The following is a 17,821-nucleotide window of genomic DNA, read 5'->3' as shown; positions in this document are numbered from 1 at the left end:
ATTTTACTGCAAGATGATTTTTTAATGAAGAAATTTCTCAAATATGAAGCTCAGTTTTTCTTTCTACATCTTTTCTTCTGTTTTAGCTTAATGTAAAAATTAAATTTTTTAATGAAGAAGTTTCTTAAATATAAAGTTCAATTTTTATTTTTACATACTTTATTTTGTTTTAGCTTGAGATATAAATTGAATTATTTATTATTACATTATATAAATTCAAAACTTTTGAAATCTTAATTTAATTATATGGAAGATTTTCTCTTTTTCCTGTGACTTGTATGGAATAAAGAAAGAGAAAGTATTGTAATCCTTAAATATTTCGATCTCAAAATTTTGAGAAGTCTCCCACATTAAAAAAAATTGCTTGCCTTTTTATGAGCATGATAACTAAAAAAAAAAGAAAAAAAACTGAGCGAGCTAGACAAATGAAATTTTTTATGCGATTTTTGAATTAAAGTTGCAGAATTAAATCAAATTTTGGATGAATTTATTCATTAAGAAGACTGTCTATCTTTCCCTCCGTATGAAAAGGAATATGACAAAAGTTTAAGAAATTTAGTGATAAGATAAATTATATCGTATCACTAAATTTCTATATTTGCATTGAAACTTTTTCTATGTTCGTATAAGTACTTAGTTGTTAGTTCGTGCGAGTGAAAATATTTAAGAACGCAATAAACTAGATAAATGAAATTTGTATATGATAATGACATTAAAAATTGCAAACGCATAAAATTTTGAATTTTAGGGATGGAAAGGAAAAAAAAAAATACCCTAAAATTCTGACATTTGAGTATGAAGCTAAATGTTAAAAAATGTACCATGCTCCATACCAAAATAAGACAAATATTAATAAAGTATTTCTGCTGATTTTAATTTATGTGTCAAAATTTGATCTTTTTAAGAATAATTTATGATATATACTTTTTTTGCTGCATGCAAGAAATTTAAATAAAAAATCTCTTATAATTCAAAGATTTTAATTTTTTTGTGTAATTGTTATTAATGTACGTCTTTTAAAATATCCAATTTTATTTCTATAAGTAAAGAGTAATTTAAATTTCAACCTTTATATAATATGTTGGCGAATGCAGCAAGTTGCTGGCATTATTCTAGTCAGCTGACCGATGTGCCATAGATTCAAGACCCAATTCTCTTGTATAAGTAGACTTTTTGTAGATAAAATTTATTCCTAATTTTAATTTAAAACCTAAAAAATTAATTAAATTCTAGCAAATTTTTTTTTGCACTTGTATCGCGATGTAAACGGAAGCCAGTTTTGCCTTTGCTTCTTGTACATAATATGCCTTCCTTACTGCAATAAATCAAAGTTTTAAAATTTCTAAAGTTTCTTTTATTTGGCCAGCAATTAATGACATATTTTTACACACCACACACACACACACACACACTCACACACACACACACACACACACACACACACACACACACACACACACACACACACACTGACACACACACACACATTGATATAGACATTGATGTGCAAAACTTAAGCAACATGTGCTTTTTTGCCATAATTCCAAGATAAATCATCTGAGATAGCATTTTGTACTTAAACGATGACGAAAGCATAGTTGCGCAAAAAGGAATACAATGCATATAGTGTGGACAAAAAACAAAAATAAGGTTTTATTGAACTCATAGTATCGTTACACATGATTGTCTGGTCAAGAGGAAGAGCAACAAGCAGATTTCCTTAGTATGGGATATGCCCTTCCCTTACTTACTGCAATTCTTGCTTCGCACCGTCTCTCCATACTCAGCAGCAGACTGTCTAACTGTTCTTCAGATTAGAGTGCCCATTCCTCAATCAGTATTTGTTTCAGTTGTTGGGCGTTCCATTAAGGATGTAATCGTACCGCTAGGCGTCTCACCAAAGCGTTTTATGGGATTTAAATCGGGGGAGAATGCTTGACAATCCATTCGAGTGATATCTTCACTTTTCAGTAGCTACTGAACATCGGCAGTCCGGTTTGGCTGTGCGTTGTTACTTATAAAAACGAAGTCTGGTCCAATAGCACCTCGGAACAGAAGCACATGGGAAAGGATCACCTCCTTACAATAGTGATCTCCGGTTACAGAACCTCTATCGAAAACGTGGAGCTCAGTCCGCCCGTTCAGCATAATGCTTCCTCGACGACAACTCCAGGACCACCGTAGCGGTCTCTTTCCATTATGATACTGGGATGAAACCGTGTCCCGTTCTCTTTCTAAATCAACAGGCTTTGAGAATCACTTATGGCACTGAAACGACTCTCATTCGTAAAGAGGATACGGCTCCATTGATGAGATGTCCAGTTTTAGTGCTCCTTACACCACTCTAAACGGTGCCACAGATGGCCAACTTTCAAAGAGATACAGTGTTCAAAACGGTGGATGAATAGACCATCTTTTTGAAGGTATCTGCCACAGTAAACCATGACACTTGTCGCCCTGTTGCTGTACACAGTACATATATTTACAAACACACACATATATATACATGAATAAAATTTAAAAGGTGTGTTGTTTAGAGGTTCTAGGGACCAAAATATTAGGAGAAATGAATATTACGAGTTCTCGAAAAATCCTGCCATGAGAGTCATTGCAATATGTAGACTTCTAAAAAAGGAATCTACTGAAAAAATGAAACATACAGTCTATAACATGTTGAACAAAAAGTGAAATTATAAGCTTATAATTATTTAATGGAATAAATGAAAATAAAGGAATAAAGAGTAATGACTATAAGAATTTATCTAGTTGTCTAATTTTGGAAATGAAGCTTTTCTTCCATTCATGGAGAATGAGAGCAATATGCATATTTAGAAGATGAGCGGAACAAAGAGCATTGACCTCGTTTAGTGCGTTTGCAGACGTCTGGATTCTTTAATGCTGATTAGGACATGTCTAGGATAGAGCTATAATGAAAATTTGCATATTCATTCTTGCATGCGTCTTTGCTAAGAAATGAAATTTTTCGAATGCAAACTAAATCCGTATTCCCATTGCGCTTTGAGATTATGTTTTTCATTCATGAGATAAACGAAACATGTAGAATTCAACGATTATGAAAACTTACTTTTTTTTAAAAAAATTTCTGCTTAGTGCTAAAAAAGGTTTTTTTTGAAGAACTGAAGTATTTGTTCCTATTCTTTAGAAGTTTTATTCACTATTAGTTTCTTTCTTTTAATTCTTTATTCTTTTATTTTTGTTTTTTATTTTTTATTTTTCTTTTTCTCCTATTCTTTATTTTTTTCATTATTTAAAAGCTGTACTTAAAGGAATTTGAATATTTAAGGGAAAGCCGTGCCTTAATTTTTGCATTAAATTTAAATTTTGAATAATTTTCAGGAGAAATGTTGGCTTTTCAATAAGCATTCAAATTCAAATGTTTTTCTTTAGTTTCACGCATACAATAGCTCATTGAACAATGTTTTTAAGAAACAAGAAAGAAAAAATGAATATCATTAAATAAAGAATTCAACTATTGAATGTCTGACACAAATGTAACTTTATGAATTAAACAATTAATATTTTCATAATTTTAAAACGAATAATTTTTTTTTAGTATTCCAAGTTGAATTTAGTGAGGTATATCGAGGAGGAGATATCGAGTAGTTATTTAGATTTTAATTTCCCTTTGAGCTATTTAAATTTTTCAGAAACTTTAGTCATTTTTAGTACCAAGAATATCGTATTGTTTTCAAGGATAATTTTAACTCAAATGTTCGAAATCTTGTTTCATTTATTTTAAAAAACAATATTATAAATTAAATATACAGACTTAAAATTTTAAGAAATTATTTAAGATTCAAGTTAAACAACCTATTTTCCAAACATATTTCAATCATTCATATAAGTTATTTCATATCTAAAGCAGGGAAAAATGTAAAAAAAAATGCTTTCACCTGAAACGATTGCAGACTAAGCATTTATCATTATTGAATTGCTTTTTTAGATTCTTTACAGAAGCAGTTTGGTTTTATTTTGCTAAGACAAAGTGGAATTTTAAATAAAGGAAAATTTCTACAGCGGTATTACTCTCAGAAAAATAATGAGATTTGATAGTATTGATAATGCACTCATAAATTTAACAATTTCCTCATTAATACATAAATGCCGATGAAATTGATCCTTAAAATTAAAATTTTATATCTCATAACTTGCACTACTGCCCCCCCCCTCGCGCAATCTATTTAGGACATTTTTTTTGGATAATCAAAGAGATGTTATAAGGACTTATATAGGTATTAGTCAAGTAAAAATTTAAAAGAAATTTTAATTAACCAATTCTATAAATATTACATTTTTTAAAATAAACATGGGTTCCTCACATGCAAGGAAGGGAACCACACACAGACTGAAGAAAAACTCCGGAAATACTCTGTTTCCGGTGTCACGGTTGCCAGAATGTTCGCTTAAGGCAGAAATCTGTCATCCCATCCGGTGATGCATTAGTTCTGGTGCTACACTTACAAGTTCATGCTATGTATTGCTATGAGAATTTCAGCATGCTAATTTTAAGTTAAATGCAACATGCAAAGTCTATTGATTTTATATTTCTATCCATTTGCCTCTATTAATTAAAAAAATGCTAAAAATTATTGTTACAATCATTTAAATTTAAAACACGTACATTCAATTTTATATTTCCAAAAAAACAAAATTTAACGAAATTTTAAAATTATCTTGCAAAACATTTTAAATTTATCATCCATTTTATTCCTATATACAAACTAAGTCATTAAATAATTTTGTTGTAAATTAGTATACAGCTTTGTTTAAATTTCAAGTACTCAAATTAAATAAGACCAAAATCGCATCCGGACAACTGATAATCTGAATTGGCTTGGATGTTTATCGAATAAAGGTAAAAGAATACTGCTTATAGTATTAATCTATTATAGAACATATAAAATATAAACAACAATTGCATTGTTGTTTATATTTTATACATTTATATTACATATTAAAGCATTATTGCATGGGCTTATTAGTCAGAATTAGGGTTTGACGATTTTTCAAACACGGTTTTAAAAAACCGTTTTTTTAAGGTAAATTTGTCACATTTGAAAACCGGTTTTTAAATTAAGAAAACCGGTTTTTCCGAAACGCCTGGGTATTCCTCCTCCTCCTCTTCTTCTTCAAAAAAAAATATCGGTTGGACCTAATCGTTCTCCAGCTGAAGGCTTAGGGCGACGAGATGCCAATTTATTAACATGTGAAGGTATTTTTGAATTTCTGTTAAATAAACTAAAGAATGTAAACATTGAAATAAGTTTGAAATTATTATATGCTTTAGAAGAACGAATTCAAGAAAGAAGACAAGTAGAATTAGCAACTCTTTTACTGTATTTGAAAAATCCACAAAACATTTCTAGTTCGGCGAAGAAATCTAGTGTAGCTAGTGCTTAGCTTCAAAAACCGAAATTATAAAGTTATCTGGAAAGATATTTTCTTGAATATTTCCGAATTCTTATGTGGAAACCGATTCTGAAAAAGAGTAAATCGAAGAAACTACTCATCAGAGTAATGCTTTGTTAAAAGAAGCCATGGAAAAATCAATTCAAAAGAACCCATGAAGAAAACTTACAAATCCAAAGGCATTGAAAGTTGAATTTTCATTATCTGAGGCAACGAATAAACGAACAACAAACTTAGATTTGTTATTTGATTCCTTGAAAACTGTAAAACCAAGATAGCTAGTGAAAGAGCATTTTCAATTTCAGGCAATATTGTGTCCAAAATAAGAACAAGTTTTAGCCACCGCTCAGTGGATATTTTATGTTTTTTTAAATTCTATTTTCTTAGGTGAAATTAAAATTTGTGAAAATAATATTAATATTATTTGAAATTTTTGTTTGAGTATTTTATGTATGTAATATGTATATGTAATCCTTAATTTTTTTATATTTTGAATTTGATATTGATTTCGTTTTTTGTTATTTTATATAAATTAAATAAAATATTTTTTTTATTCTATTTTTTTGACAAAAATTCGAAAACCGGATAAAACCGTTTCTTTGCAAATATTAAATTCGAAAACCGGTTTTTGTATAAATCTTGGTCAGAATAAGTTATTTCGTTGTTTTTTTGCTAAGTTTGTTAGATTTATTTTTCTCAAAGCGATCCATGAATTCCGATAGATGGAGCACAGATAATCAGAGTTGTATTGCAACTGCTATTTTATCAATATTTTTAAATATATATTTAGAAGTAGTTGAAGTGTTTGCGGGAAGATGTTACGCTTTTAGCAAAGTATCATTATGTTTTACATGTTCTGCAAGAGGGACTGTAACTAAAGACTACAATTGCATTGCTATTTATATTTTATACACTTACATTTTATATTTAAGTATTGTTGCATGGGTATAACAATCAGAATCAGTTGTTTCGTTGTTGAATTTGTTAAGAGTTTGTTTGTGGATTTTTTTCTCAAAGTGATCCGGATAATGTAAATGCGGTTCTATCAATGTTTTTTTTAAATATCTACTTACTAAATATCTACGAACTAGTTGAAGTGTTTGCTTGAAACTGTTACGCTTTTAACAAAGTATCATTATTTTTTACATGTCGAGCGAAAGTTGAGCAAAATATTATTTTTGATGAAAAAAAGTTATTTTTTCATACAATTTTTTTAGAAATAAAATATAATGAATTTATCTGATATTCAGTAAATAGAAAATCACACACAACTTTTTAAATTAGAGATGAAACGGAGAAAATTTTTTCACATTTCAAATATTTATACTATTGATGATTACAGTACACTAAAACTAACTTTTCAAAATGAAAAACTTTATAGTGTTAAACGATGAAGACATATCAATCAATCTGCTATTAAAATCTCTTAAACATTAGTTTTCGGAAACAAAAGACTCTCGCCTATTGTTTGCTGGGTTTCCGTTTCCTTCATATTTGTGGAAGTGTCACACAATCACTTCCCCTTCCCATTTCGGCTCGCACACCAAAATCCCCAGAATTGATATTTGATTACGAGTCTTGCTAAGTTGACAAAACGCATTCGTCCCCCCTCCTCCTTCTTTTCAAGTACTTTCAAAATTGATTTGTTTCCTGCATCTTTTGATGCTTAAAAATCTCACGTTCCCGGCTTACGGCCAGGAAGTCGTTTCTGTGTTGAGCCCTGCTCCAGAATCGATGGAATCTTTCGTCAGTTGTACTATGTGAATTTTCATCAGATTCGAAGAGGGACAGGTTTTTGGCTCGTTGCCAGATGTGTACGTACTGTAAGGGGGCTCGCCCGCAGACCGCAGCGCCACCGTCGGTACGTCTTCTTGATGGAAAACGATTCGGTTCTACGTCGTTAGGTAATGGGTATTTGGAAGTTAACGCGGTCCCGAATCGCAATGAAATTGACTCTAACTAGATCACACGCCATGGAGTTTGGCGGATTTGGATCGAACACGTCTGTAAATGAACAGGAAAAGCAATATTTGCTGGTCGTCACTGTATTATAAGAGTGATATAATTATTATAAAGCCGTTCTCATTTTCATATGAAGACCATTAAAATAATAATAATAATGAATCAGATAAAAATCTCAAAAAATAATAACGAAAAATGCTTGTTTGTCTGCCCGTGAGTGTTGGCACTCTGCAGGCCCGAATGTTTCACAAGAGTTACAAAACTTCTTACAAATATAATTTAGAGAGTGGAAATATGCACCTCATATTGATTTGTTTTCGAAAATTTTATTGTATTTTTAATAACTTAAAAGTTGCTTAAACTTTTATTTTTTTCCCATGATAATTATTTAAAATATTACTGCACAAATTTGATTTTAGAAGTTTTTATTGTAGAAGTTAAAAATTGGTTCTTTTAATGATTCCAAATTGGTCACTATGTAATTTTTTCTAAAATGTGACATTAAAATATTTTTTTGCATATTTTTCAACAAAAATTTTTTTATTGTTATGATGAAACTCAAACTGTTTTCATTGTCACTACTAGTATTTCGTCCAAGCATTTTTTCCCATTATTAATGATTAAGAAAAGGGGTTCTAGTAAATTTTTAATGCTGAATAGGTTTCAGAATAAGGTATATTTTTTAATCAAAATTTCTAAATTTTGATGTATGCACAGTTGCGATTTTACTTAGGAATTAAGCAGTTGTGAGGAATTTTCACTATTGCTTAATTCAACGAATTATATTTCATGAGCAATATATATTATAAATTAAATATCTGAAAAAATTTGTACTTCGGAAATATTTTGATGAGAAAGATATTATGATGCACTTAAAAAATATTTAAATGGAATTTTTAGAAATCCTCAATATTGATGATCTAACAGGTCGTTCAAATTGGCTAATAATAATATATAATATAAAGCAAATGATATTTTACCAGAAATTAAATCCGTTGCTTTGCAAAATTAATTATTGATAGAATAATTTTAAATAAAGTAGTAATAAAAGGTAGTATAATGACGTTATGTCTCTTTCTTTTTTTTGTAAAAATCTCAGTCCATTTGTAAATATTGTGCAGCTAACCCAACATTTTCTATGTAATTTTCCGCTTATTGTGTTTAACGTAGTTTTTAAAAAATAATTTTAGGAATATTGCTAAAAGAGAACAGAACAAAAGTTTATTGTCAATGCAAGTGCCACTGTTGATCGTTACTGCTGAAATAATCTCAACCAAAATCTTCCTCTTAATTCTTGGGCCTTTTTTCGATGTAATTGTTGAAACTATTTTAGTTCTATTACGTTACGAGAAAGTGAAGTTCTTTAAGTTTAGTAAGATAAATTTTTCTTGAAATGGAAGTGGCCGTTGAAGTATTTGACGAAGTGTATCTTTCTCTCTAGTAAAACATCAAATAAAATTTGTTAGCTTTCTAAGATTCATTTACCCAGATGAAGGCACTTGCACGCGAAAAATAATGAAATCAATGAAATTATTAGTAATAAAATAATGAAGATTGTGAAAAACTTATTTTCACTTTCACCATGTAGCATATATTTTTAAATTTACACTATAATATATAAGTTGCATTTTCTGGGACATGTTTTGAGAATCATAGATATTGAAATTATCAGCCCTTCAAAAGTTAGAAGCAAAATTTCAAAAATTAGACAGGTATTCTAACTGTCTTCTTCATAGTATATTAAATCTTCATCATAATATACTTTGAAAATATATATTATTTACATATATTTACATATATATCATATATTATTTACATATTATTTAAAAGTATATATTCAAAAATATTATTTTGAAAGTTTTCTCCATGGTATACTTCGAAAATATGCTTTAATATATCACTGGCATGCATTTTGTGCAGAAAATCAGGGCTGAAATTTTATTATTGTTCAATTATAGAACAAAAGTAAAAAAAATAGTAATATGTCAAGATAATTTTTCTCAAAGATAATTAAATTTCTGTGAAAAAGCCAGTTCGAAAATCACAAAGTATATAAAATTTTTATTTATTTTATTATTCCTTTGAAAAATGTCGAGCCTTCCAAGAAATGAATTTGAGAATGGTGGAAATAAAATAAAAATCGTATTGAATAAAGAACAAATTTATACAACTTGAAAGAGAAATCCATTAATTTTTAATTTTTATGCAACTGAAGAATATTTTTCCAAGTATAAATTCTTCTAATTTTATTATTTTTTTAAAAAATTCCGTTAAAGCCATGAAAAGAGTGAATGGATTTTTTTTTTCAGAAATGCAATTTCGTTTTGTTTTAAAGTTCAGAGAAAAAAAAGTATTTCTCAGTCATATAATTTCTTTGAAAATGAACTTTTAAAATATTATTAGATTGGTTTTATTTCAGACAGCAAAAATACAATTTCAGTTTTATTAATTTCGATATTTTTTATTTCTTATTTAAAAAGACTGCCATTTGATATTTTGATTCAAGAAAGAAATTGATTGAAATGAGGAATGTCATTCTTTGAAAATAAATTTTAAAGGAAAAAATTTATATTTTTTGAAAAGTAATTTATTTCAAAATTTTCCTTTAAAAATGAATATATTTGTATCCGGGCGTCCGTTTTTATGCAATAAATGAATTATTGTAAATGTAAAAAATAATAAACAAAACACCATGTTGTAATTTGGTTGTTTAAAGAAATTTGAAAGATACTTTTTATTGGAGGAGAACGTTTTTTAAATTTTGTATTTTGAAAACATAAAATGAAATTATTAAGTATGAATGCTATTATGATTAATGCAAATTGCTTAATTAATGATTCATTTATGATTAATATAAAAATATTTGTTTTTCTTACATTGTATACTTGCTGAATAATCAAAGATGATTCTGATCACAATATGCTTATTTAGAATTTATTTTTAAAACTTTGAATAATAATGATTTTTTATTTGATAAGTAGTTTTAGTAATCATATGTTAATGCCGTTTTTATAAACGAATAATAAGGTTAAAAGAAATTGTTAGCAAAAATAGGATGCTCGTTTAATATTGGGTTTTCTTTCCATCCGAATGCGTGTACACAAACTGTTGATGATTTGAACCTCGTTCGCAACGATTTATCACATGAAATAAAATGATGCTCCAAATTATTTATGCAAGATGTTATTTGACGGTTTTATGCAAATGTTATGCAAATGTTTTTTCACTCTATATAAGAGCATAAGCACTCGTGAGCGCATATTTAGACGTAGATTCAGTTTCTCTTTTTTTCCCACTTGTGTTCGTAATCTGTGTCGGTGTAATATGTGATATTTTATAATGTATTAATGCTTGTTTGTCGCAAGAAATAAAAGTCTGTGTTTTTAAGAAGTCTTCTCAACCTGCAACATTCTACAAGCACCAGTCACATGCATTTTTCACTGCTATTATTTGAACATTTTACTCTGCGGGCCTTACAGACGATTGATCTTGACAATTACAGGGTTTCAACCCAAATATCGTCTGACAGAAATAATAATAATTGAGGTGTATTTTAGACATAGAAAAATCAATTTCTGTTAATTAATACTAATTTATTAAAGCATACTAAATTTTTATACTACGAAATCCTTTTATTTTTATTTGTATGAAAGTATGGGTATTTGACCTCTCACTAAGATGCTATAGGTGTGAAAGGTAAGTATGTTTAGAAAAACATACTTACTGATAAAGAATAAAATTAAAAAAATATATATACATCGTTAGAGGGTGGGTGATCTGCACCCTCATCAAGGTAAGTGAGTTTGCTAAGAAAGAGAAAAGGACGAATCGGTGTACTTGCCTTGGAAAATAAAAGAGCCTTAATGTATGTAAATATGCTGATATTTGTTAACTTTTCCAGACAGACATCCGATCTGACAAGCTAGTTTACTCCACCCTCGTGATGTGTGATTTACAATTGATTATTGGATTGATGATTTATGATTGGTGTGATTTATTATTGAAAATGGCTTATCACAGTGCCAAATGGAAGCTCAAGGGGGAATAGGGATCCTGCTTTTCATTTGTAATTAGTTTTTCATTTTGCCATTTAAAAGTGTGATACATAAATAAAAGAAGCAATAACTAGCGTTGTACAGCTATTTGAAAATCAATTAAAAGCGAAATAAAAGTTTTTATGTTTTGAAATTGCTATGCATTTCCAAGAGGAAATATATAATTGGTAAAATGATTTTTTTAAATTTATTAATATTGGCTGATAGCTGATAACTCTCATAGGCAAATTTAAATTCAGTGGTTGAATTTGAAAAAGGGGGAGGGTTTACTTCATGGTAATTTTTTTATTTTTATCAAAAAATATTAAAAAATGGCAATTAACTTTATATTAAAATTTACAGCTTCCAACTTATATTGATGGAGGATAAATGGGAATTTACTGATTAATTTTTTAATGATTACATCCTAAGTTTCCTTATTTTTATAACCACACGAAATATTCATTATTTTTCTTTATATATTTGAATTATTTCTTACTTATTCGGTTTCATTTCAATTTATTTACACATGTTTTATAATTTTGTATTTTACAAAATCTTTTACATTCGTCTACATATTTTTACTCAGTAAATCAAAGGGCTTTTGCATTTTGATTGAAAGTTTACTAATAAATGGAAATTCAGCGAAAGTCTAGCTTGTTAAAGTATCCAAGTTTTATAAAGATGTGTTTAAATTAAATCAAAATTACAAAATTATTTGGATTGTTGTCTCCTTATTATATAACATATGCTATTGAAATATAATCTTATATAAAACTTGCATAGAAGAGACGATAAATATTTATTCCTTAATACTTAAATTTATTCTTTATTTGGTTGAAAATGTAGACTTTTTATTTCACTAAATAGTTGAAATTATAGCAAATATGAACAATTCATTCAAATAACTTCTATTTCTAATTTTTAGTAAAATAAATAGTAAACTTTGTCGAACAGAGCACGAAAGAGATTAAAAATTATGACATGGGATAAATTTTTATGCCCCGTATTTTAATGATACAAAGTATTTAATAAAATAATTTAATACTCACAAAAATAATAAGTAAGCGGTGTAAAATCACAGTGATAAATTAAGCGCGAAAGAGATAATTTTGCATTTTGCTTTCTACTTTAAATTTCACTTTGTAGATGCATAAATAAAGAGGCTTTACGAATTAATAAAGCTGATTAATTTAAATTAGTGTTTTTTATCATTTGTAACATTTAAATACTGCATTTTTCTAGAAAATCAGATCAAATTCTTGTATTTCTATTAAGATATCTTGGCATTCGGAAAGGTTGAAAGGTACTTTTTATTAATAATATATTTATTTAAATACGTTCATTATCAGCTGTATATCTAGCAATGTTTGATACTTTAAAACGCACTTTTCCATAAAAATACATTCATATTTTACTTCTAAAACTAATTTTTTTATTTAATTATAACTAATTTTAACTATTTACAATTATAATACACTTCCCATTCCTTTTATTACACGGCAATAAACGAACATACACGGCACTAAACGAATAAGAATGATATATAAATATAAAACAAATTTGATGTTATCAAACCATAGGAAATTTTTTTATTTTAATGCGTTAAAAATGTCACAAGTTAAAGTAATTCATTAAAAATTTATTATGAAAAATTTAACGGCTCATATAATTAGGCACATTTTCTCATTCACAGGAAATTTATCATATAGTGTCTAATGACTCGTATAATTTTTCATATTTTTAAATCCAAAGTTTTCAGAGTTATTATTTATTGAAGCAGACATCGCACCCAGGAAAGTTTTTTAAAATTTCATAGAGATAACAGAGGTGAAAGTCTGCGAAATTTTTATATTGTTAAATAGTATTTCATCCAGTTACAGTGACATGCCTAACACATTTATTTAATTATTCAAAGTACACTGCAGAAGGTCGTAATTAATTATATTATTATCGTCTTAATAGCAGTTAATGATTAAATGAATTAATGAATGAGAATTAATGGATAAAATTCACAAAGACACATTAAAACTCATTATATATTTTAAAAATTCCAATGATCGAAAAGATAAAATATAATTTCTAAAGAAAAAATACGCTTTTTAATTAAGAGAAAAAAGAAATTTATGTTGGAAAACATTAACGAACGGAAAATAGCTGGTACAAAACTCTGAAGAAAATCTCTACTAATAATAAAGGGTGTACGTTTTAATGTTTTATTCTACAGGCAGGAGTTATTCAATTGGTACAAATATGCTTTGGAGAGAGAAAAGTTTCATTTAATCGGATTTTTTTTTGAAATTTTAATTAATGAAATTTAAATAAGAGTTATTGATATCATGATAATTTCCTAAAATATTACAGTATAAAACTGATTTACACTTTTAAAATTTTAAAAAATTGTATTTTTGATTAGTCTATTTTGTTACCCTGCAACAATTTCTCAGTGTAGTAATTTTTTAAAAAAAGTATTATTTATATATTTTTTACCATTAAATTTCATCGTTATAAGGAAACTCAAACTGAATTCATTGAAAATTTGCTTGGTTTTAATTTATTGAAAACTAAAGAAGAAAAAAAAACTGTTTTAATTATCTGCGTAGTTTACATGAATAATGAGAATGAAAAACTAATTACTCCAATGACAAAGAATAGTTTAAACAGATTACTCTGACACTTTAGTTTTAACGGCATTATAATGTATTAGCTATATTCCATTAAGAAGTTCATGTAAGCAGTAAATCGAAAATGTGTGATGTTAATAAAATAACATACCGTGAATGTCTATCATACACAATTTTAACCTTAAAATATTTTGTCATAAAAGAAATATTCATAAAAGAATATTTGTTTTAAACTTTTTTTTTTATAAAAGACCATTATCAATTATTCGAAAACAGCTGGTCGTCAAAGACGGCAAGTACTTAACAATTACTCAAGACACAACGTGCAATTTTAACAGATTATCCATACACTTTAGTTTTTAATGGCATTATAAAGTCATGGCTATATTCCATTAAGAAGGTCCATGCACGCAGTAAACTAAGAATGTGTAAGGCTATTAAAATAACATGCTGTGAATGTCTATCGCAGGCTATTTCAACGCCTAAAGCATTTTGTTGAATTAATTATTGTTGTTTGAATAATTTATTGAATTATTCACCAAATATTTATAAAATAATATTTTTCAACATTTTTATAAAGGATCTTTATCATTTATTCGAAAACAGCTGATAGTCAAAGGCTGCAATAACTTAAAAATTATTCACTGTGGGTGGCCTTTTATATGCATGTAATTTACTATTTACTGTATGTATTTGTTATTACTCAGAATTGCCATCTTATTGGGAAGTGAAAGAAATTCGTATTTCAAGCATTCCTTTCATCTCTTGATATATTTACTGAAGAGTATTAGAATAAATTTAAACATTCTCTCCACATTTATCAAGCTGAGTGAGTACCATCTGAATTATTTCGATTGTTCGCAATTTAATTTCATTTCAAAATCTCCATCCTTCCTCAAGCTCAACAGATATCCTGTCTTTCAAGTGCCACAGTTAGTTGCTGCTCCATATATTTCAGATAACTCCCGTCGTTCATTTCTCTCGTTCAGAGGAGCTTTTGAACTACTGCTACAGACCATCTTCCCTCCATTCGGGTAGATGATTCTCAATCCATAGTTTCAATGGGTTTAATTCGCAGGGAATGCATTCGCATTTTCTTGGAATGTTTCAATAACTTTCTCTATTGCTGCTCAGGAAGGGCAGACAGATTTAGACGATCGAAATCTCTGGGAGTAAGTATATCGATTCCGGAGAGCACATCGGGTGTTCAATTTTTACTTTTTTTTACTTTGCTTCTGGAGATCAAAGGGAGGTTCGTTATCAGATGGCTTTCCCAATCCGTGTTCCCTCTTCTCCTTTATCTGGCTTTCTTGCGCTTCTGGAGTATGGACTATGTGATGTGGTTTATTCGATTTCGTGTCCTGCATTGGATAATGGAAAAGCTTTCGAATTCTTTTGCTAGTGGATATGACTCCGGACGTCTAATAACATAAATGAGAATGAATTCCTCTTCAAAAGGTACGATATATGCAATATTGAATCATGAATTACCATAGAATATGAATATCAGAAAAATTAAAGTTTCAATAGTAATAAATTTATTTCAATAGTTTCTTGAAAATTTGGGCAGTAATTTATACAGTAAGCTTGTTTCTTTGCTAAAGCGCGTATGTTTTGAATTTAAGTGTATCTCAGTTTATTTATCAGTGGATTTTATTTTATTCCCTTTTTGCTTTGATGGCATAAGTTGTTTCCAAGATTGAAAGCTGAAATGATGTTTTAATTTTATATTTATATAAAAATTCAACTTGCATTATCACCTGATTTGAAGTTTCTATGATAATGGCAAAGCTGCCGGATCCTTTTGCTGGCGGATATGATTTCCGCGTCTTATGGCACAAATGAGAACGAATTCCACTTTTAAAAATACGCTATATGCAATATTGAATTATGAATTACTATAGAACAAGAAAAAGATTTATTTTATTCTCTTTTAATTTTGACTCAGCCATAAGTTATTTCCAATATTCAAAACCTAAATGCTATTTGAATTTTATATTTATATAAAAATTCAACTTGCATTATCACCTGGTTTGAAGTTTCTGTGATAATGGCAAGCTTCCGGATCCTTTTGCTGGTGGATATGATTCCAGCGTCTTATGACACAAATGAGAACAAATTTCACTTTTAAAAATACGCAATATGCAATATTGAATTATGAATTATTATGGAATAAGAATAAGTTTTTATTTTATTCTCTTTTAATTCTGACACCGCCATAAGTTATTTCCAAGATTCAAAACCTAAATGCTATTTGAATTTTATATTTATATAAAAATTCTACTTGCATTATCATTTGGCTTAAAGTTTCTGTGATAATGGAAAAAAAAGCTTCCGAATGCCTTTGTTGGTGGATATGGTTCTAATGATATAAATGAGAATGAATTCCTCTTTAAAAGAAATCTTTCTTTTGATATTCATATGATAGAGGTAAAGTTTTCAATCGTTTTACAACAGGAATGATTCTATGTGTTTCTGACACAAATGAAAATGAGTTAATCTTTAAAAATATGATATGTGAAATGTTTAATTAGAAATAACCATAGAATATGAAATAAGAAAAGTGAATTTCAATAGATTATCGAATTGAAAGTACAAGCAGGCAGTGTACCATTGTACAGAGGAGTTCACCTCCTAATTAATTGCATTAATATTTTCTGTGAGAATTTTGAAATGAAGAACATCTCAATTTAAGTGTCTGTAGGGTTTATTTATTTCACATTTGATTTGTTTTCAGGAAATTTTCTTGTGTTACCAAACTAAGATTATTTTGGTTCAATTTTTATCTGAAGATTCAATTTGCACTGTCAGTACAACATGACAAAAATGGATTTTGTGCAATTAAAATTAATGAAACTAACGAAAAAACATATTTTTAACAAATCAGTACTGATATTTAGTCTTAAATATATCCAAGATCCGTTCAGATATCTAGAAAATACCTTTTTCCCCAACAAATGCTTATTTATAGTCTCATAATTTTTTTTGAAATACAGAAACGATTTTTTCATTATTTGCCGATTATTTCATTATTTTTATTGATAATAAACAATTAATTAAATAATTACATCTTACAACAGCATAATGATTTTGTTTTCATCTTTCTTCCCATAATATACCAAGCCTAAAGAAATTAAAACTATTTTTTTGAATGATTGTTAAGAATTATCCATAGAAGAGTTAAAGCATAACATTGACAAATCTCTAATGGAAATGCCCGAAAAAACTTGTGGCTTGAATATGAAGAAAATAACTCATGTTGTAATTTATATATTAATTCTATGAAAAACTTTAAAAAAGATTTTAAATAATCTTTACGAAATGTGCATTGTGTTGACAGCCTTACTTTAATGCCCTTCTAAAACCAAAAGTAGCTTTCGTAAGTTAGGAATCAATTTCCTTTCAGAATCAAATTTCCTTTCTGACTTTTGTTGTTATTCGTATTGCTATTTGATGGCTTCATTTCATTAAGAAAGAAAAAGAAGGTTTGGAATAACAATTCATTCCTCTGTAATTTCGGTTTCCTTTAGTTTGAAATTGCTTATTTATCCAGAATTTTATCTCTTAGCTTTTAAATTTATCTTTTTGTGCTTTTCTAACAAGTAAACTTCATTAAATTATTTTTTTCTATAATCAAGGATTTCTGAATGATTTAACCTTGGAATATATTTAATTTTTTGCGGAAAATTTTCTCAAGCTTTGCCACATAGACAATATGAGCACTATTTTCAAAGAGTAATTGTTAAACACTTGCAATAACTGACATGTCTG

General features: G+C 28.2%; 1 protein-coding gene across 1 annotated transcript in view; it reads left to right on the top strand.

The window, feature by feature from the left end:
- Nucleotides 1-17,821, top strand: part of LOC129966221 (titin-like) — a 203,573-nt gene that overhangs the window by 18,991 nt on the left and 166,761 nt on the right. The gene's annotated exons all lie outside the window — the stretch shown is intronic.

This window comes from Argiope bruennichi, chromosome 4 (genome assembly GCF_947563725.1).
Source record: "Argiope bruennichi chromosome 4, qqArgBrue1.1, whole genome shotgun sequence".
Taxonomy (NCBI): Eukaryota; Metazoa; Arthropoda; class Arachnida; order Araneae; family Araneidae; genus Argiope; species Argiope bruennichi.
The sequence above is the reverse complement of the archived record's forward strand: the minus strand, read 5'-3'. Positions and strand labels throughout refer to the sequence as shown.